The sequence below is a fragment of the Macaca thibetana genome, chromosome 6 (genome assembly GCF_024542745.1).
Source record: "Macaca thibetana thibetana isolate TM-01 chromosome 6, ASM2454274v1, whole genome shotgun sequence".
Lineage (NCBI taxonomy): Eukaryota > Metazoa > Chordata > Mammalia > Primates > Cercopithecidae > Macaca > Macaca thibetana.
Window position 1 is genome coordinate 174716330 of NC_065583.1, and position 22593 is coordinate 174738922.

Below are 22593 nucleotides of genomic sequence, written 5' to 3' on the forward strand. Positions count from 1 at the left end.
ATAAGAACATCTGAGAAGAATTTCTGTAAAATGAAGATGGTCAGTGATTGAAACAGAGGGTCATGGGACCCCTTTTCTGAGAAAGTTCCTTAATGGAAATAGTTAAAACACAGAACATTTGATAAGATCTGGAGGGAGTTTTATCAAAAGCCTTTTCTACATCTGTTGAGAGAATCATGTGGTTTTTGTCATTGGTTCTGTTTATGTGATTGATCACACTTGCTGATTTGCATATGTTGAGCCAGCCTTGCATCCCAGGGATGAAGCTGACTTCATTGGATAAGCTTTTTGATGTGCTGCTGGATTTGGTTTGCCAGTATTTTATTGAGGATTTTCGCATCAACGTTCATCAGGGATATTGGCCTGAAATTTTCTTTTTTGATACCAGAGGCAGGTTTTGGTATCAGGATGATGCTGGCCTCATAAAATGAGTTAAGGAGTAGTCCCTCTTTTTCTCATTTGGAATAGTTTTAGAAGGAATGGTACCAGCCCCTCTTTGTACCTCTGGTAGAATTCGGCTGTGAATTCATCTGGAGCTGGGCTTTTTTTGGTTGGTAGGCTATTAATTACTGCCTGAATTTCAGAACTTGTTATTGGTCTATTCAGGGATTCGACTTCTTCCTGGTTTAGTCATGGGAGGGTGTATATGTGCAGGAATTTATCCATTTCTTCTAGATTTTCTAGTTTATTTGCGTAGAGGTGTTTATAGTATTCTCTAATGGTAGTTTGTATTTTGTGGGATCAGTGGTGATATCCCCTTTATCATTTTTTACTGTGTCTATTTTATTCTTCTCTTTTTTCTTCTTTATTAGTCTGGCTAGCAGTCTATCTATTTTGTTAATCTTTTCAAAAAACCAGCTCCTGGATTCACTAATTTTTTGAAGGGTTTTCTGTGTCTTTCTCCTTCAGTTCTGCTCTGATCTTAGTTATTTCTCGTCTTCTGTCAGCTTTTAAATTTGTTTGCTCTTGCTTCTCTAATTCTTTTAATTATGATGTTAGGGTGTTGATTTTAGATATTTCACGCCTTCCCCTGTGGGCATTTAGTGCTATAAATTTCCCTCTAAACACTACTTTAGCTCTGTTCCAGAGATTCTGGTACATTGTGTCTTTGTTCTCATTGGTTTCAAAGAATGTATTTATTTCTGCCTTAATTTTGTTATTTACCCAGTAGTCATTCAGGAGCATGTTGTTCAGATTTCCATGTAGTTGTGCAGTTTTGAGTGAGTTTCTTAATCTTGAGTTCTAATTTGATTGCACTGTGGTCTGAGAGACCGTTGTAATTTCCCTTCTTTTGCATTTGCTGAGGAGTGTTTTACTTCTGATTATGTGGTCAATTTTAGAATAAATGCGATGTGCTGCTAAGAAGAATTTATGTTCTGTTGATTTGGGGTGCAGAGTTCTGTAGTTGTCTATTAGGTCTGCTTGGTGCAGAGCTGAGTTCAAGTCCTGAATCTCCTTGTTAATTTTCTGTCTCGTTGACATGTCTGATACTGACAATAGGGTGTTAAAGTCCCTCACTATTATTTGTGGGAGTCTAAGTCTCATTGTAGGTCTCTAAAAACTTGCTTTATGAATCTGGATGCTCCTGTATTGGGTGCATATGTATTTATGGTAGTAAACTCTTCTTGTTGCGTTGATCCCTTTCCCATTATGTAATGCCCTTCTTTGTCTCTTTTGATCTTTGTTGGTTTAAATTCTGCTTTATTGGAGACTAGGATTGCAACCCTTGGTTTTTTTTTTTTTTTTTTTTTTTTTTTTTTTTTTTTTTTTTGCTTTCTATTTGCTTGGTAAATCTTCCTCCATCCCTTAATTTTGAGCCTATATGTGTCTTTGCACAGGAGATGTGTCTCCTGAATACAGCACACCGATGAGTCTTGACTCTTTATCCAATATGCCAGTCTGTGTCTTTTAATTGGGGTACCAAAACAGATATATAGACCAATGGAACAGAACAGAGGCCTCAGAAATAACACCACACATCTACAACCGTCTAATCTTTGACAAACCTGACAAAAACAAGAAATGGGGAAAGGATTCCCTATTTAATAAACGGTGCTGGAAGAACTAGCTAGCCATATGCAGAAAACTGAAACTGGACTCCTTCCTTATGCCTTACATAAAAATTAACTCAAGATGGATTACAGATTTAAACATAAGACCTAAAACCATAAAAACTCTAGAAGAAAACCTAGGTAATGCCATTCAGGACATAGCCAGGGGCAAAGACTTCATGACTAACACACCAAAAGCAATGGCAACAAAAGACAAAATTGACAAACGGGATCTAATTTAAAGAGTTTCTGCAGAGCAAAAGAAACTATCATCAGAGTGAACAGGCAACCTACAGAATGGGAGAAAATTTTTGCAATCTATCCATCTGACAAAGGGCTAATATCCAGAATCTACAAGGAACTTAAACAAATTTACAAGAAAAAAAAATCAAAAAGTGGGCAAAGGATATGAATAGACACTTTTTAAAAGAAAACATTTATGCAGCCAATAAACATACGAAAAATGCTTATCATCACTGGTCATTAGAGAAACACAAATCAAAACCACAATGAGATACCATCTCATGCCAGTTAGAATGGCGATCATTAAAAAGTCAGGCAACAACAGGTGCTGGAGAGGATGTGGAGAAATAGGAACACTTTTACACTGTTAGTGGGAGTGTAAATTAGTTCAACCATTGTGGAAGACAGTGTGGCGATTCCTCAAGGATCTAGAACTAGAAATACCATTTGCCCCAGCAATCCCATTAGTGGGTATATACCCAAAGGATTATAAATCTTTCTACTGTAAAGAGATATGCACACATGTATGTTTATTGCAGCACTATTCACAATAGCAAAGACTTGGAACCAACTCAAATGCCCATCAGTGATAGACTGGATAAAGAAAAGCTGGCATATATACACCATGGAGAGGTGTTACAAGGTAGATATTTAATAACAAAAGGACTCACTTTAACGCAGACTCTAGAAAACTGGAGGATTGCAAGTCAAGAGACAAGAGAATCACGCAAAGCAAACAGGATGTAGACGGTCCCTCCCTCCCACCCACACCCAGGCTCAGTTCCAGGCGGTGTTTCATCCCTGGCAGAGCTGGTCCGTGCCGGGCGATGGGACTGTAACTCCCACCCAGAGCGCCCTCCCTTCTGGGGACAGACAGGTGACAGCGGGAAGGACAGGGTCCGTCTCTGCTCCTGTGCTGTGTACTGCAGGGCTGTGCAGTGGCCAGCAGGGAAACACAGGCAGAGCAGTGGCAGAGATGTTAGCCTTGGAATCTACATTTTTAACAAACACATCAGGTGCTCCGACACTACAGGGTCCGAGGCAGGTGGTCAGCAGCCTCACTCTAAGAAACGTTGGTGCAGGCACTGAGTTTGCCTAGTGTGGGATTTAGAACAAAAATTATTTCCAAAAGAAAGAACGCAGAGGTAAGGAAAAGATGTTCTATTTAATGCAGTGGGTGTATTTGCATAATTCTTAGAAATACTAAGGGTGGAGGGAGTGAGGGGTGGGGTGTCTCCTGCAAGCTACTTGACCCAAGAGTAAAAACGTATTAAACTAAAAATTTCACATAACAGATTTTTCCTTTTTAAAAAAGAAAAAATGATAAAGAATAACACATTCAGATGAGAAAGATTTTCACTTGGAGGAAACATATACAAAATTAATCCTTCTTAAATCCCTGTTACCTCAAAGTCTGGAACCGCTGCCTTCACACGTTGTCTGCTGCCGATCTTGTCAATGCTCCTTGTTAACGCCTCTCCCGACAGGTGGACAGCACCCAGACACGGAGGGAAGTTCCCTCCTGAGGAGACAGAAGCGAAGATAAGATTGCACGTGCTTGGAATGTGGCCGCAGCACCAGTTCCGAGCTCCGCGATTTGCCAGAGCATGACTCTGTTCTTTATGAAAATTATTATAAAGAGTGCTTCCAGGAGGCTGAGGCAGGAGAATCATTTGAACCTGGGAGGCAGAGTTTGCAGTGAGTGGAGATTGCGCCACTGCACTCCAGCCTGGGCGACAGAGCGAGACTCCGTCTCAAAAAAAAAAAAAGAGTGCTTCCACATTAAATCGAGAAAGACACACACAAGTGAACTAGAAGAGCATCACACCCTCTTAGGCCTCAATGTCCACAAAATCGCTGGCCACAGCTTTTAGTTTCAGGAGGTGAGATATGAAAACAAACCTAATGGGCAAAGCAGATCTAAACAGGATAAGACCTGGAGCCCCAGCCCCATGCAGCCTGCAGATGGTGAGTGAGGTCGGCCTCCCCTCATTCCACAGCTGCCTCTTTCCAGAGAGCCCCGGGTGTCTGAAGGGATATAGAGTGACGTGGCCAGGGGCTGTGCCAGGGGAAATGACATTAAAATTAGCAATAGTAGGGGGAAAAAAGAAATACTTTGCTTTACAGACAACAGAACGCAACTTGGGGCAAACCGGTCTATACATGCACTCTCAAAAACGATTCCAGATTTCTTACCTGTGTGTTTTGTTTGTTTCTTTGTTTGTTTATGTCAAGACCTTACAGTTTGCCGTGAATCAAAAACACACATGAGCTCAGGGGATAGAAAGAAATATTCAAAAAGGGTTTGAGTGGAATTTGGATTAGGATGGGTGTGTTTTGACTCCAAGTGACAGCTGCTGTCTACAATAATAAATCAGATTGCAATATGTAGATATAGACAGGCAGACAACAGACAATCTATGTATGAAACAGACTGCCTAAAAACGCTGATTATCTAACAGCTTGTCAGCCTACGTCATCAAAGCCATGTCACCACGTAAGTCTTCACTCTTCCCTCTTCGGGCCCTCCCAGAAGCCATGTTAAGCGGTGCCTGACGGTATTCATAGTTTAGTCCTCAGAAGTCCCGGAGGCTCTCACCTCCCACTTCAGGCTGCTCAAAGTCACACAGTCCGTGACTCCAGGACTCATCTTTCAACAAACGCTTTGGTCTGCCAGCGCTTCCTCTTACCGTCGGCCGCCCCTGCCCAGGACAGTTGCTGCTCAAGGGACTTTGCGGGGCTCGTTGAGGCCGTATTTGCAGATTCACTTAAGCATTTTTAATTCCGCAAATATTTGCCACTGCTGCCTGACCTGGAGCCTGTGTGTCCAGATCCTTTGATCAAAAGCCGCCTCCCTGTGGATCAGACCCCGTGGTGAGTGATGAGAGCCCAGGGGTGTGGAGGCAGATCACCCTGCGGGGCTGCTGGGGAAGGCTGCATGGAGGCTACAGGGTCTGAGCATTACACTAAGACCTAGTTAAAGATTCCCAGCGAGAGAATCCATGAAACATGAAACACTGAGGCTGTAGGGGGTCGAGTTAGGGCCCCGGATGTCCACATCCTGACCCCCAGAACGTGCAACCGCTGCTTTCTATGGAAAGGGCGCTTTGCGGATGTGATGGGGCTGAGGCTTCTGAGATGGGTGATTTTCTTGGACGATCCTGGTGGGCCAATGAAATCACAGGGTGCTTCTGAGAGGGAGGCAGGACAGCACAGGGGAAGGTGATGTGGCCACAGAGCCAGAGGTGAAGGAAGGGGCTGCTAGCCCAGGGATCCAGGTACCACCTGAAGAAGGAAAGACTGAGACGGGGTCTCCCCGCGTCCAGCACTGCAGAGACCCTGACTTCAGCCCAGGGGCACTGATTTGGGGGTTGTGGCCTCCAGAACCGTGAGATGTTTTAAGCCACCAAGTGTGTGGTAATTGTTATATGCCAGCCACATAGCAGGTGTGAGGAAGCCGGAGAAGGGACTGAGGATGGGGTGCAGCTGGGACCACCCTGCTGGGCTAAGGCCAGTTCTAGAAAGAGACTGGACAGCTCTCCCTCAGGCGCAGGGAGAGAGGAACCCGTGAGACAGCAGAGGATGGGAGGAAACGTGGGAGGAGCCTCCGACAGCCTAGAAATGTGAGGTACAAAAGCCGGCACTGGCCTGCCAGGAGGAAAGCTGGCCTCTTGCGCCTGGGAAGAGGAAACTCACAGAGATTCCCACAACTACACCCAGCTGTGCAGGAGGCCCGCGCTCCTCTCATTTCATTTTCTCCTCTCGCTGAACAAAAAGAGAAGAAAATGCCAGGAGCAGAAGGTCAAAGGGAAGCATGGAGAGAAGGAGGATAAATTGAGACCTCTGGCTACTTGAAGGAAATCAGGTGGGGGAAAAAGTCTACTATGAGACCACTTTATAACCTCATATCCATCCCCTGCTTCCGGCTTGTCCTCTGCTGCAGGGGTGCAGGACCCCCCCCCCCAGCTCTCATAACAGCTCCCTGTCTAAGATAACACTGCTTTTCTCTGGGCTTTCCAGATCACAGAGGCCATGAGACCCATGTCCAGAGGGGCCTAGGAGGGAGCCGTGGGCTCAGCTGGTTGATTTATTCTGGCTTGGCCACTCCTACTGCTCTGAGGACAGTAAGCTCGGCCATCACCAGACACCAGAGGATGCTGAAGGCACAGCCGGCTGGACTATTTCACGGACTCTGAGCATGTTTTCCTGCAGTCCAGGTACAAACTTCCCTCCAGAAATAGACAGAGGGATGCAGCTTCCAATTTCAGCAAAGGCAGTGGGAAGATCCCAGTCAAAAGCAGAGACTCTGGGTCCAGGCCCTCCGGCTCACACCCACTCTAATATGGTTTGGCTGTGTCCCCACCCAAATCTCAACTCTAATTGTATCTGTCAGAGTTCCCACGTGTTGTGGGAGGGACCCAGGGGGAGGTAACTGAATCCCGGGGTTCTGTCTTTTCTGTGCTATTCTTGTGACAGTGAATAAGTCTCACCAGATCTGATGGGTTTATCAGGGATTTTGGTTTTTGATTCTTCCTCATTTTCTCTTGCCGCCACCATGTAAGAAGTGCCTTTCACCTCCTGCCATGATTCTGAGGCCTCCCCAGCCATGTGGAGCTCTAAGTCCAATTAAACTTCTTTTTCTTCCCAGTCTCAGGTATGTCTTTATCAGCAGCATGAAAAGAAACTAATACAGTGAATTGGTACCAGTAGAGTGGGGCACTGCTCAAAAGATGCTGGAAAATGTGGAAGCGACTTTGGGACTGGGTAACAGGCAGAGGTTGGAACAGTTTGGAGGGCTCAGAAGAAGCCAGGAAAATGTGGGAAAGTTTGAAACTTTCTAGAGACTTGTTGAATGGCTTTTCCCCAAATGCTGATAGTGATATGGACAATAAGGTCCAGGCTGAGGTGGTCTCAGATGGAGATGAGGAACTTGTTGGGAACTGGAGCAAAAGTGACTCTTGTTCTGTTTTATCAAAGAGACTGGAGGCATTTTGCCCCTGCCCCAGAGATTTGTGGAATTTTGAACTTGAGAGAGATGATTTAGGATATCTGGCAGAAGAAATTTCTAGGCAGCAAAGCATTCAAGAGATGACTTGGGTACTATTAAAGGCATTCAGTTTTATAAGGGAAGCGGAGCATCAAAGTTTGGAAAATTTGCAGGCTGACTATGTGATAGAAAAGAAAAACCCATTTTCTGGGGGAGAAATTCAAGATGGCTGCAGAAATTGCCATAATTAGCAAGAAGCCTAATAGTTAGATTCTAGCTATGAGGCTACCTTGAAATCTCGTAGTTACACTCTAGGTGTTAGACTACCTTGGAATCTCAGAGTCTAGCTATGAGACTACCTTGCAATCACATAGTTAGATTCTAGCTGTTAGACTTTGGGTGGCAACATTCACTAAAGTTTCCTAGTCACATGCGTGGGCCTTGTGACCTTCTTAGACTGTCTGGAGAGCTTTAGCATGAGCCAGTTTAGCATGAGCTAGAGACTGGGCTGAGGCTGATGAAGCCCCGATTGAAGAAGCTGGCGACTGGCGAGGAGGTCCCCTTAACATATGCACCCTTTGCAACCTGTTCCCAAATGCACACTGCATTTGGTGATTGATTATTTTCCTACCATCCGTTGAGGCATGCACCCTTGGTTTATCTCACTGCCATTCCCAATTCTCCCTTCTCTCTTCCATGCTTCAAATTAAAGAGGAATTCTTAAAGACCAGTACTCTATTTTCCAGGATCTCTTGTAGCTACGATTCTCCATGAGACAAGTTCTAGCCAAATTATGGAAGAGGAAATCTGTTGGGGCTTTCCAGGAACCCCATTACTTTCTAGATAAGAGATGGGCACACGCTTGCTGGCACATCCTAGAGCACCAATGTGCAGTCTGCAAACTTGGCTCCTGTCTAGTAAGCATGGATCAGCCAGCACCAGCACAAAACCCACTGGGGGCATCGGTGGGTAGCTCAGCCTACACCAGTAGCCACTGCTTTCTCCTGTTCATCCTTATGTGAGTAAGAGAAAGCCCTGTGTTTTAAGCCATTGTAAATCCATTTCCTGGTTTTCAAAAGGTAAGATTATAAGGCAATGGCATGTATTACTTTGCAATAAAGCATTGCTAAATCACCTCCCAGCTGGTAACTAATTACAGTCTTAACAAAGACTCAAATGAGAACCTACCAGCCTAGCAGGCAGCCCACAGAATTGTAAGCAATAATAATAACTTGTTGCTTCAGGTAACTAAATTTTGAGATGATTTGTTACAAAGTAATACATGATTGGAGCAGTTATCTTAAGTCCTGGGGCAATTCCTTTCTTTCTGGCAAAACAGGATGCCCTGGGCTTTCTCTGCCTCAGCCTGGAATCAGCCCATTCTTTGGGAGCTCTGTTTCCTTTCAGTGGAAGAAGGTAATTAGAAACCAAGATCTGAGCGCCAGTTGTGTTCATTGCTGCTGATGTGACTCGGCTTTTACGCTGTCTTAGCAGACAGAATTGGGAGAAAGGTAGATATGGACATAGACATAGATAGGTACAAATATATGTCTAAATGTCTGCATTGTGAAAATAAAATCGTGAATTTACTGTTATCTCTAATTCCTATACAAAAACACAGGGAATAGTTCAGTCTTTTCTTTTTCCATATGTGAAACTCCCTCCTCCAACCCTGAGAAACACTGGGACACGTTTGCTGAGGCCTAGAGTATGCAAAAAATAGTTTCAGATACGCTACCCATAAAAGTGTTAAAAGCAACCCTGTAACTTGATTTCAATATTTGCAGGGGATTTTTTAGTTACAATTTACATACAGTAAAATGCACAGATCTTCAGTGTACAATTTGATGAGGTTTGACAGATGCATGCATCCATGTAACCCATAAAAATATTGAACCTTCACATAACCTCCAAAAAGTCCCTTGTCTGCCTTCACAGGCAGCCCCCACCACCACAAAGCAAGCCCTCTTTGTCACCACAGATTAATTTTACCTATTCTAGAACTTGGTGTAATGGATTCAGGAAGGCTGCCTGTCTGTCTCTGACTTCCTTTGCCCAGCATGATGCCTGTCCGTTTCATCCGGGTCATCACTTGCATCCACAGTTTGTCACGTTTTTACTGTCAGACCATTACCTGAATATACACAATTTGTTTAATCCACTATTTTCTTTCGTTTTGTTTTTGTTGTTGTTGTTGTTGTTGTTGTTGTTGTTGTTGTTTTGAAATGGGGTTTTGCTCTTGTTACCCAGGCTGGAGTGCTGTGGCACAAGCTTGGCTCACTGCAACCTCTGCCTCCCGGGTTCAAGCAATTCTCCTGCCTCAGCCTCTCAAGTAGCTGGGATTATAGGCATGAGCCACCATGTCTGGCTAATTTTTGTATTTTTAGTAGAGACGGGGTTTCTCCATGTTGGTCAGGCTGGTCTTGAACTCCCGACCTCAGTTGATCTGCCTGCCTCGGCCTCCCAAAGTGCTGGAATTACAGGCATGAGCCACCATACCCAGCCTAATCCACTATTCTCTTTATGAGCATTAGGATAGCTTCTACCAAAAGCTGCTGTGAAACACATGTTGAATATTTGAAATATTCCTTCATGCACTGAACATTTTATACAAGTTCCTTTTTCAAAATAAACTTTTATTTCTTGTGGGTAAATATCTAGCAGAATAATTGCTGTATCACAGGTAACTCTGTGGTTAGTTTTATAAGGAACTGCCGAAGCTTTTCCCAAACAGTTGTGCACTTCAACCCTCCTGGGCTGTTGTATGAGAGTCCTCATTGCTACAAATATTTTCCTTTATTTGGTGTTATCTTTTTAAATCTTTTAATTTTAGCTATTCTAATGTCTCTATGCTGTTTTCTTATTTTCCAATTTGCATATCCCTGATAAATTGTGATGTTGAGCATTTTTCCAGGCAACTATTTGCAGGTGATTGTTGTAAAGTATCATTTCAAGTGGACTGCTCTTTTTATTGTGCTGTTTGTCTATTATTGTAATGTATGCATTCTTTACATAGTAGCTACAGGTTATGGTCAGATGTGTGTTATGTGAATATTTTCTCTCAGTCTCTGGCCTGCCTCTTGATTTTCTTTATATCTTTTGATGACCTAACATTACTAATTTTTATGAACAATGATCGAGCATGATTTTATTTTATGTTTTTTGCACTTAGTGTTCTAAGAAATATCTGCATACTCCCAAGTTATGAATATATTCTCCTAAGTTCAGCCCTAGAAATTATGTAGCTCTTAAATGTAGGTCTACAATCAATATCAAATTAATATTTAAATATTACATGGAAAAGAATTCATTTTATTTGTATCTATATGGATATCCCATTAGTCCAATGCCATTGAATTTCTGTAGCACTTTTGTTAAAAATAAGTAGACTGTGGGTCTATTTCTGAACTCCCTATTCTCTCTTATTGATATCCTACTCCTGTGGTTCCATACTTCCTGTTCTCTGTCACTTTATTCGACTTGGAATCAAGCAGTGTAAGGGACAGAGAGAGCAGATATCATCGCCCATTTCCAGTCTTGGGGGCAAGCGTCAGTGCTTCACTGTCAAATGTAAGCAGAATGTGTGTCTGTTTCACAGATACCCTGCCTCCAGTGGAAGAAGTTCCTCTCTATTCCTAGCTTGCTTAGAACATCCATAGGCACAGTTACGTATTTCTGATTTGGTGTTTGTTTTATTCTTTCTTTAAATGTCCTTTGTTGTCTGGAGGAGATTCTATAGCTATTCATTCATTATGACCACATCTTCTTATAAGTCCTGGAGCCCATAGTGGTCGTTTTAAAACCATTGTTAATTCTACTGTCTGGGTCTCCTCATGTCTTGTTTCGGTAACCTGATTTCTTTATGGAGTATGGGCTCCGTTTCCTGTGTCTTCACATACTCAGTATGCGTATTGAATGCTGGATGCTGTGAGTTCTGCACTGCCCAGATGCTGGGCTCTGCTGCTCCTTTGGTGGTTGATGCCATTTTTATACCAGGTGCTTTACGTGGCCAGGCTTACACCCCAAACTCTGTCTCCCTTTCGGTGGACAAAAGCCAGAGTCTCCATCCAGCTCCTCCAGCCTCACAGCTGCTCTCTTGTTGTCGTTGTTGTTGTTGTTGTTGTCATTGTCATTGTTAACTTGTTTTGCTGGGAACCTCGGTGTCTCCCCATAAGTGTGAGTTTGAGGGTGAACCACACACTTTTGCAAATATTAGGTGCAGATTTGGGCGTTCGTTATTGTGTTTGCTCCTTTAGGACATATTCTCCTCTCCTTTTAGCGACTCTAGGATCCCTGGCATTGTCCTCCAACTCCTGAGACCTTAAGACTGCGGCTTTCTGCGTGAGTCATTAGGGTCCCACCCCTGTGCAACGAGGGGATCCCCTCAGGTAAAAAGCCAAATATCTGCCGATCGTATCCAGTGTGGTACCTTCTCACAAGGATTCAGCACACTATGTATTTTTCCTGCCTTCATTCACTCTCCACTGCATTCGAACTGTTGAGAGTTTAAAAATTACTTGTGCAGGATTAAAAATTGTTACCTGAAGAAGGATGCATCTTACAAGCTTCCCCTCTGTGACTTTATTTCCTGTGTCTGGGGGCTTTTGTCCACCAAAAGGGAGACAGAGTTTAGGGTGTAAACCCCACAATTATCTTTCTTTTGCTCAGTATTGAGCTCACCCATCCCCAGGTCTACCCTCAGCACCTGGGAAGTAAAATCGTTGCTAACAGGCACAGAAATTGTATTGCACGTGCACATGAAATAAACACAGTCAAATCACTGGTCTGACTTCCACACAGCCTGAAGATTCTGAACCTAAGTATCCACACCTGGATTCTGAGAAGGCCCCTGAGTTCTATGGGCTCTGTTCCCCTGCACTCAATTCTAGCGTGGCTGATAGACAGGAGGGAGAGGAGAGCCCTCACCAGGTGTGATCCCAGGCTAGCCTAGAGTGACGGGACACTGGGATGATGCCGATGGCAGAGCCGGCCGCCTCATGTGCCCAAAACCTGTGTGGTTGGATCTCAGAAACACAAAGCTGACTCATCTCAGACTGGAAGTAACTGTCACCAGAGCATCTCATTTTTAAAATCCAGGGTGGCTTCACGTCACAGCTAAAACTGACCTGAGTCACCTAAACCAGCAAGCACTTGCAGCACCGAAGCTTCAACCAGCTGCATGGGCAAACAGGCCACCGGGGGAGGACGAGTACAGAAAAGATGATGGCGGGAGGAGACGTGGGGAGCAACTGGGCAATCCCTGGTGGCGGGCAGCCTGAGGCACCGGCTCCCCAGAGTGCTGCCCCCAAAGGACTGGAGGAGGTGGACTCCTGGGCAGCGCAGCTCTTCCCGCAGCCACCACAGGACCGTGGATGCCAAAGACGGCTATGCTCATGTCCTTTCATCTCAGCTACATCTGTGCCTAGAACAGGGCAACATCTGTCCTCATCTGAATAGAGAAGATTGAAAAAATATGAAAAGTATAAGGAAAATTGCAAAATCTAATGCATAAGAAACCTTATCTATTTGATTGCCCTGCAAATGATACTTTGGAAGAAAGAACTGCAGGTTTAAATTGGGATTCTATGCCCTCTCCTGGGGGTACTTACAGTTCAGAATTCACTCCATGTATACATACCACATTTCCTTTATCCAGCCTATCATGGATGGGCATTTGGGTTGATTCCACATCTTTGCTATTGTGAGCTGTGCTGTAATGTGCATATGTGTGCATGTATCTTAATAATAGAATGATTTATACACCATGAAATATTATGCAGCCATAACAAAAAATGAGATCATGTTCTTTGCAGGGACTGATGGAGCTGGAAGCCACTATCCTCAGCAAACTAGCACAGGAACAGAAAACCAAATACTGCATGTTCTTACTTATAAGTGGGAGCTTAACAGTGAGAACACATGGACACAGGGAGGGGAACAACACTTAACTGCAGCCTGTCAGGGGAGGGCAGGGGAGGGAGAGAGCATTAGAGAAAAGAGCTAATGCACGCTGGGCTCAGTACCTAGGTGAGGATGGGTTGAAAGGTGCAGCAGCTACCATGGCACCCAATTACCTATGTAACAAACCTGCACATCCTGCACATGTACCTCGGAACTTAAAAACAAAAACAATAAAATAATTTTTTAAAAAAAGAATTCACTTGAGATGGGCTTGAGTGAATAAACCTATTCCTTGCAATCCTATTCAGGCCCTTCACAGTTTCACTCATCCAAGCCTGCGCTGTCGTTTCCGTTTTAACTTCAGAAAGGGAGCATATGTGCTAGAAAAACAGATCATTTAAGATCATATTACTATTGAGTCTCTTGAACTTCATATAGGACTGTGAGATTCACAAGTGATTTTGACAACCATTGGATAAGTCTTTCCAAGACAGTTTTCCCAATTTAGCACTTTCCACATACTGTGGGTTAGAATATTTGACAAAAACTATTTCCCTCTTGTGGCCTTCCTTTTTGAATTGTTTAATGGAATCATTAAGGGATAATGATAAAATTCCGTTCCCTTTCATGGGAGTCGAATGCCCACCCTGCTTAGAAAGGAAACCAAGAACCCTGGTGCCCAGGAATATGAGGTGCTGACTGAGGCCTTTGCTGATGGAAGTGTCCAGAAATACAGACTTCCAAGTTTCACCTCCTCCAATTTCTACTTCCCATCTCTCTTGAAAACAAGTCAGTTTGCTACATTGTGTTCAAATCAAACTCTACAGAGAAATGTGTGCAGGAAGGAAGGATATTTAGCAAATTAACAAGGGCTTTGTTTAGATTTATTATTGATACTAATCATTTTATCATTTGAACAAAACACTGTATTTTCCTATATTAATTAAGGCTTATCCCCAATAAGAGATTTATACAAAAATTTTACAAACATGCATACAATTTTCTTGTCTTATGTAATTGAAACTGAAGGCCAGGATTTGTTTTTTTTGATATTTGATATTTTTGCATAATGAGTTTCATTAAAAAGAAAGCCCTTATTTAAAAAAACCTACTCCTCCTAAAAACAGTCACGACATGATAATTATTCTTCCTTCTTCTATGTCCCATGCTTGACTATGACATATCTCTTTTAATATGTTCTAACTTTTATATTATTGGTTTTTTAGAAAACAAATCTGTTAGTGATTATTATTTTGGTATCAATGTCTGAATTTGATTATGTTATTACAATCTCATATTTGTCATGGAATTTTGCTGGAAGCTAGTGATTCATTCCATGTCTACAGGAGTTGTTCCTCTCAGCTCTCTCCAGAGTCAAAGGGAATTATTGATAAGCATTTGGGAAAATTATTCAAAGAAGCAGAAACGAGGTTGTGAAATGGATATGATTTGGCTGTGTCCCCACCCAAATCTCATCTTGAATTCCCATGTGTTGTCGAGGGAACCCAGTGGGAGGTAATTAAATCATGGGGCAGGTCTTTCCCGTGCTGTTCTCATGGTGATGAACACATCTCATGAGATCTGACGGTTTTCTAAGGCAGAGTTGCCCTGCACAAGCCTCTCTCTCTTTGCCTGCTGCCATCCATGTAAGATGTGACTTGTTCCTCCTTGCCTTCCACCATGATTGTGAGGCCTCCCCAGCCATGTGGAACTGTGAGGCCTCCCCAGCCATATGGAACTGTGAGTCCAATTAAACCTCCTTCTTTTGTAAATTGCCCAGTCTCAGGTATGTCTTTATCTCCAGCATGAAAACAGGCTGATACAGAAACCAAAGCCGATTATGGAGTGTCAGGGAACGTCAGTGGGATTCTCTGCATAGTGGGTGGATTCCCATCCTAGGGAAAGACAGAGACCTTCCTCTGAAAGTAGACTTGCCGCATGTGCTTCCCAGAACTTACATTAATTGTAAAATGAAGGATCCAAACCATAATGAAATAATAAAAGACAGCATTTGGGGAAGAAACGCAACCAAATTCAGTGACAAGTATGAGATTGTATTTGTAAGGGAATGTGCATTTGTATGTGAATATTCTTCCTTGCTGCACACATTTCTCTGTAGAGTTTGATTTTAACACAATGTAGCAAATTGACTTGTTTGCAAATTTACAAATTGACATTTGTAATGTCACCAGACAAATACTGAAAAATAGATGGAATGAAAGTAATTTAGTTCAGTATTAGGAATTAAAAGTAATAGACTTCTAAAATTATTTTCAATTGAAAATGACACGAAGTGTGCCTTAAAATCATATATTTTGGAAGATTATTGCTCTTGCTTTTATAGCTACACAGTAAGTAGGACCATGAGTTTAACCTAAAAATAACCCTTCGGGATACATTGTGAGCCTTCCTTCCAGTGATTTTCAGTTGCACTCAAATATGTTCTGTGTGGTGATCCTGATGCTGAGACCTGAACGCATGACACTTCAATAACTCTGAACAGTCGTCCTCAATCACAAAATTAGACAAGAAAATGTCAAATACAATGTGTCAGAGAAATGAGAAAAGAAGAGAAGGTGCTTCCTTCAAATGGTTTATCTCCACTAATTCGCCTGCCCAAAATTCCAAATTTTGCTGGTGAAAATTAAATACATTGCATCCTAGAATCAGCTGCTCATCTAACTCAAAGCCTGGTGGGAGGGTAGGATTTCCCAGCTGGGACCTGGTAACTAACTGCTAATAATTTTCACATTGGAAAACCATGAAAAGCTCTTCCCATGTTGAACAGTTTTTATTTCAATTTGCAGAGGGCGTCAGCCCCAACCCGGCCTAGGATGCCTGGGACTGCAGGCCCACACTGCTGCCATTCGCAGCTGGGGCAGAAAGAGGTCAGTGCCATGGCTGGGACACCTTCTCCTGAGTCCAGGTGCGGAAGTTGCAGGCTCCTGGGAGCTTAGCAAACTCCACTCCCCTGTGCACTGGAAAGAACTGCTCAGGAAGCCAGGAGTCCAGCCAGCCCAGCCGTGGAGCCTGCACCCCACAGACAGCACCAGGAAGGGTGTTCCTTTATTTCCCGGCTTGTTTCTGGTTACTCTGCATGTGTGGGGGGCTGGCCCATGACTGGACGCTGTTGCATCTTTAACTCATTCCTCCAAAAGTGCCTTCATTGTCCTCTGGAGGAAGGCAGAGCTGGGAAACCCAGTTTCTCAGAGCCCCACGCACAGAGCCCAGTCTGAGGTGGGCAAAGTAGCAGGCCTGCCCTTCCCTCGCCCACATCCTTCTAGTCTATTCTAAGGGGCCAGTGGGCCTCTGCTCGTGCAGCAATGGAACAGAAATTGGCCCCAGCTGCAGCAACTGCCCAGTCATTCCCTCCAGGTACACTGCCTGGTGCCAGGGGTGGGTCTTCACGCGCCCATCTCTGACACTGGCATCTCACCTGCTTAATGACCCCATCCCAGGTGTGTCTTCAGGAGAGCGGCCGGCTAGTAAGAACCTAGTATCTGGGTCTACACATCCTCCAAAGCCTGCCTGTCCATACGCTCAGCTTCCCTAGGTGCCTGTGGTCTGCGTGAGCACCACTCCCCTACAGGCAGCCCGACGCTGAGTGCTTTGGCCTGTCTGGCTAAAGACACATGGAATTCTCCAATATTCAGAAGCTGCTTCTGGGCCTCCCATTAAGTTCAGGACTCCACAGGAACACTTTCCAGCATCATCTGATTTTGTCCTCCCAGCAAGGCCGTGAGAAAAGGCTCACAGACATTGACACCTGCCCAAGGCCAGTGTTGGTCAGGGATGGATCTGACATCCAGGCCTTGTGTGTCCTGATTTGGCTGCATTAACTTCTCCAAAAAGTGTGTTCTCTGACATTCTCGTGGTTCCAATTTGCTGTTCACTATTTTTCTCCAAAACATCATGTCACAGGATGAAAAATCCTTTGTCCGTAGCATTTTAAACAGTCACTAAACGACTTGAAAGAGAATCGTTTAAATACGTAAACTGTTTTCCTATGCCTAGTCTGACTCTCTAACGGTACAATTTTTCAACAAGTAATGAAGTTTGGAGCAGCTGCAGTGACACAGCACAAACCACTCCACCTGCAGTCCTGGGGATGGTGTGAAAAAGGGGCCGACTCCATCTCTGTGGGCCTCAAACGCCTCAATTCAGAAATGAGGAAGTGGGGCTAAATAAACTCTGGAGTTACTTCCAGAGCTAATTCTGTGACTTCACAAACGCTTCTCACTGGTGATTTTAAAGGATGGTGATTAATTACCTCAGAGACTGCACTAACTCAAATTGCAGAATCGTCTGGGTGTCATCGTGTTGTTGAGTTTCATACTGCAATATTAAAAGCACGTGACTTTTCTCAATGACCATTCCCAGCCTCTGTTTCTGGATTGATTCGTGCCAGTGTCTTTTATTTGTCTATTTCTGCAGTTTGGGAGAAACGCTTCATTTGTTAGAAGCCAAAAATAGAACTGAACCTGCTTGTCGCCACAGGATCCTGGGGAACCAGGTCGCTTGGATGTTATCACTAGTTATGTTATAATGAGAGCAATTCTGGTCAGGTTTAATTAGGCAAAGTTGCTGCTTGAAGAGGCTGGGTTCACCCTTCAGGTGGGCTGCAGCACAGGGGCTAGCAGGGACATCAAGGAGGTGGGGCGTGCCATCAGCCACACCATCAGCCACCTCCTCCCTTTTAGATACCTCATTGTCATTGAAAAGCAGGTGTCATGGGATATGCCATCATGAAAACGTCTGGTATTGGGAGTTCATTATCTAGACATGATGATATGCCATGCACTAGTACAGCAGCTATTTTAAGCTCTTTGTTCCTTAACAGAGTCAGTTCTCAATTATCCATCACAAGAGAGGGTCAGTGGCAGGAGTGAACTCGATTGACTGGCAATTAAAACCATGCACATTTAGCTGTAAAATGAACCACACAGGAAAACAGGAAAAGATACTTTGTAGGTTACTAAATTAGAAGCATTTTAAATTGTGTTCTCAAGTTGTTACGAAAACAACACATTTGAATGTTGACTTTTAAATCCAATAGTAAAAAAGCAACAGAGCTCTCATTCTGCACCCCATCCACACACTCCACATTTTAATTATTTCCATTATTAGTCCTTCTGGTTATTTTTACCTCCATATCACTTAATAATATGTTATAGCACTATTTATTGATTTATCAATTTTTGGTATTACCTATTGGCTGTCTACAGTAGGAGATTGTAGCTCTCCACATTTGACCAGTATACCTACTGTACTATTTTTGGTTCCTATGTTGATTACTTTTATCATATAATTGGAATTCTACTTCTTGTTTTGTTAACTGTAGTGTGGATGGTTTCCTGCTTCACAAGGTGAAATTGTTACATCCTCTGCATTTCCATTAATTCATCATCTCTCCCTTCCACCTGTTCCAATTCTTCCTCCAGACTCTCTCTGTATTTTACTTTATATTGTCAAGTTTGATTGCATTTGCATTCTATCCCATAATTATAATTAAGAATTCTCTGAATTCTGTCTATATTGGTTCTAAAGCTTAGAAAATCAATGAACCATATTTATATTAAGGTCTTGGTATATTATTTGCTGTGAAGTGGAGTCATATGCTATAACTGTATTTCCTTCCTTTTACAGCTTTTTGGTTTTTCCTGGAGTTTCTAATTGCCTTGTTTTTCTGCATTAATTGCTTCTACCATGTTCTTTTTACCATGTTCTTAAGATTTGATATTTTAAAAGCACTATCAAGTCAATGAAATCACCCACCATTATTTTTTTTTTTCTTCCCAGGGACTTCCCTTTTGGAGAACTCTCTTCTCCTGGACTCACTGCTCTGTACCCCTATTATCCTGGGACTTCAATTTCTCAATATCCTGAGTTGTATCCACTGTTCTCTCAGATCCATGTCTTCTTGATTTTCTCCATTATTTTGTTGCAGTACATCCTCATGTAATATCTTTAGAAAGGGTTGGGGCATGAATCTTGGCACATTCACAGTCTATTGATGCTATTTGCGTGGTTAATAATAGTTTGACTTGTATCTAAGACTGGGTTCTCCCAACAAATACCCGGGGACAAGGAAGTAAGGGCAAGCAGTTTGCGTGGGAGGTACTCTCAAGAATCTCTTGTAGGTGAGTGCAAAAGTGAGGAAAAGAAAACAAACCAATATCATGTGCCTTAAAGTGCAGGTTACCACCATGGGCAGCAGGACCTCTGGCAGACTGTGTGGGAGGCATGTTCTCCAAGTCATCTCATTCAAGCTGGGAGGAAACCAGAGTAATTGGCGAACCCCCATTCCCTGTGTGAGGGCTGCTCCCAGGAGTGTTGACTGCCTGAATTGTCTCAACTGCACAGGTTGGCTCCTTCGGCCAGAGAAAGCCCTTTCGCAATGATCTGCAAGGGTCGTGGCAGGATGCAGTCACCCTCTCAGGACAGGCCTTGCAGAGCGCACCATGGGCATCTGCCTCCAGTGCGTACAATTCTAGACAGGAAGACACTTTCTTTCGGAAGTCTGAAGCCCATAATCACTGTCTTTTGGGATAAACCCCCTGTTTCTTGATTGTCTAAAAGATGCTCTTATTTAAAAGATACAATATCTTCTTGAATTTTCCCTGAGAATATTAGAGTTGGTTCAGTGTTTTCTTTTGTTCCCCAAACTGTCTGTTTCCTTCAGAGCCAGGTTTTGCTGTTTTGTGGATTTTACTGTACACACGGGCAGTGCTTCTTAGACAGTGACTTCACGTGGGAATGAGCAGGCTGTAAAGCATCCGTTACCATGGGAAACCCCCAGTGACAGCATCAGTGGGGTTCCACTGAAGGACCAACCTCCGCACGGGTGAGCTCTGGATCCCATTCTCCCCCAGATACGTCCCTTAATTTTCTGGAAGGATGGGTTTGGGGGAGAAAATTCCTATTAGAACATCAAGCAAGGTAGCAAGAGGCAATTGACCATATAGGTCTGGATTTGGGGAGAGAGGTCTGAGCTAGAGACATAAATGTCTGGGTCATTGGCTTATAGATGTTGTTTAAGCCACAAACCTGAATGAGATCTGACAGAGAGGACAGACAAAGAAGAGAAGTCCAAGACCTGAGATTTGAGGACTAAAGAGAAATCTGTGAAACTGGGGAGCTGGGAGGTGGCGGGAAGTGGTGTTAGTTAACAGACATTTACTGTCTCAGTGCTTGATTACCGACGTCTGCTGAAGGTGTCAGCAGGTTTTGCCCCTCCTGAGGCTGTGAAGGAGAATCTGTCGCACATCCCTCTCTTAGTGTCTAGTGGTTTGCCAGCAATTTGGGGAATTCCTTACCTTGCAGACGCACTGCTCCAATCCCTTCATTACACAGCCACCTTCCCCCCGTGTCTCTTCATATCACCTTCTCTGTGTGCACGTCTGCCTGTGTGCTCACATTTCCCCCGTTTGTGAGGCCTCCAGTTACAATGGACTGGGGACCACCTTAGTGACCTCAATAAGGCCACTCTCGAGGTGCTGCAGGTAAGGACTTTAACATAGCCTCTTGGGGGGACACAAGTGGACCCCTAGTGTCCTCTTAGCTCATTTCCTCCCATCCAGGTCTCAGGATGGACACCCCATGCCCTCCAGCTTCTCTGTACAATGCCCCCCGGGACTGCCCCAGTGCAGAGGCAGCCGCCGTGCACCCACATCCATCACCAGTCCCCTCTCATTCATATGCTTTCCAAAGGTCATATTTAGTTTTTCAAAAATGTGCTTCTGCCAGTCATATTTCTGTGGTAAATATGCACATTAATTAAATGTTATACAGTCTGACAAATGTGAAGGCAGGGTTATTTTTCATGGAAACCAAACGCTTGGGAAACGTTGCTAGTAAGAAAAGTGACTCACCACAGTTACTGTGAAATTAAGATTGGATAAAATCACCATAAAAGATTGGGAAAATCTCTCCAAAATTTAGAAAGAGTCTTCACTCAGATTGTGTTGTAAGCATTGTATGTTCTTGACCTATTTGAAAGAAACCCAACCTGTAAATTGAAGTCAATATACTATGCATATGGTTTACAAAAAAGAAAAAGAAAAGAAAGGAAAAATGTATCTGCTCAACTCCAGTCAATAACTTATGCTCGAAGAAAAGACCTGGTCTTCACATCAAAACATTGGCTGGTTAGTGCCATGTATTTGTTGAAAATGAAAAGGAACATTTAAGGTATTTATTACTGGTTTTATAATTCTGCTTCTTGGCTGTATTACAAAAAAGATGGATCCTACATTAACATCACATTTCCTGGTTGAGGCTCAGAGTCCTTAAATATTGTACAAGTTTTAGGTCGCTGAGGCAGGCTTGAACCCAAGCAGTGAAATTGCAGAGCATCCCCGGAGCTTGTCCCTCCAGTACAAGCAGCAGATTGACTCACAGAGGGGCCCAGAACTGACCCCAAGGAGGTCTTAGGAGTCACAGTCTATTCGACACAATCTGTTGGCATGGTTAAATATTAACCTATGGGTTTCAATCTTTCTTTAACTTTGTCTCAATTTCTTTTTCAATCTCCATGCTTGGTTTTCCTATTCTACATTTCCCATATTTCAAACTTTTACGCTGGGTGTGGTGGCTTACACCTGTAATCCCAGCCGTTTGGGAGGCTGAGGCGGGAAGATCACTTGAGGTCAGGAGTTCAAGAGCAACCTGGGCAACATGGTAAAACCCCATCTCTACTAAAAAATACAAAAATTAGCCGGACATGGTGGTGCACACCTGTAATCCCAGCTACTCAGGAGGCTGAGGTAGAAAAATGTCTTGAACCCTGAAGGTGGAAGTTGCAGTGAGCCAAGATCGCACCACTGCACTCCAGCCTGGGCAACAGAATGAGTTTCAATCTAAAAAGAAAAAAAGAAAAAAAAACCAAATTTGTATATGATCACAGAGGAAAACCCAGCCGTCGTGGACAGGAGAAGATTGAACGCTGTACCCATGCCCTCACCTGTCCACGGAGCTGGCAACAGACAGAGTGGAAAACCCACCTGTGCCTGGGATCCTTCCAGACCCAGTGGACTCGACAATTCCAAAAGCAAGTGAGATGGAGAAAGTCCCTCCCACTCAGGACCATCAACAAACATGGATGGAGCTCCTGCTCTATCTGTCAGATATTATGCTACCAAGTGGGGGTGCATAGACGGGTGGGGAAGGATACTCCATCAGCAGGACTCAGGCCAGGTGCCTGGCTTCTCCCATATGCACCTTTCCTCATTCAGTGCTCACAGCCAGCTCTAGGGACAGGCACCAGCTCTAGGGACAGTGTGATCCCCAGCTCTCAGGTGAAGAAGCTCAGGAAATGTCGAGGGAATTGAGACATCTGCACGGTTACAGTGGAGACAACCCTCCATGCCCGCCATCCTGAGCATCCAACAAAGACTGAAACAGCAACAGTGA

At 43.7% G+C, this 22593-nt stretch overlaps 1 protein-coding gene across 9 annotated transcripts in view; it reads left to right on the forward strand.

Moving 5' to 3' along the window:
• Positions 1-22593, forward strand: part of MRPL36 (mitochondrial ribosomal protein L36) — a 1017194-nt gene that overhangs the window by 760960 nt on the left and 233641 nt on the right. The gene's annotated exons all lie outside the window — the stretch shown is intronic.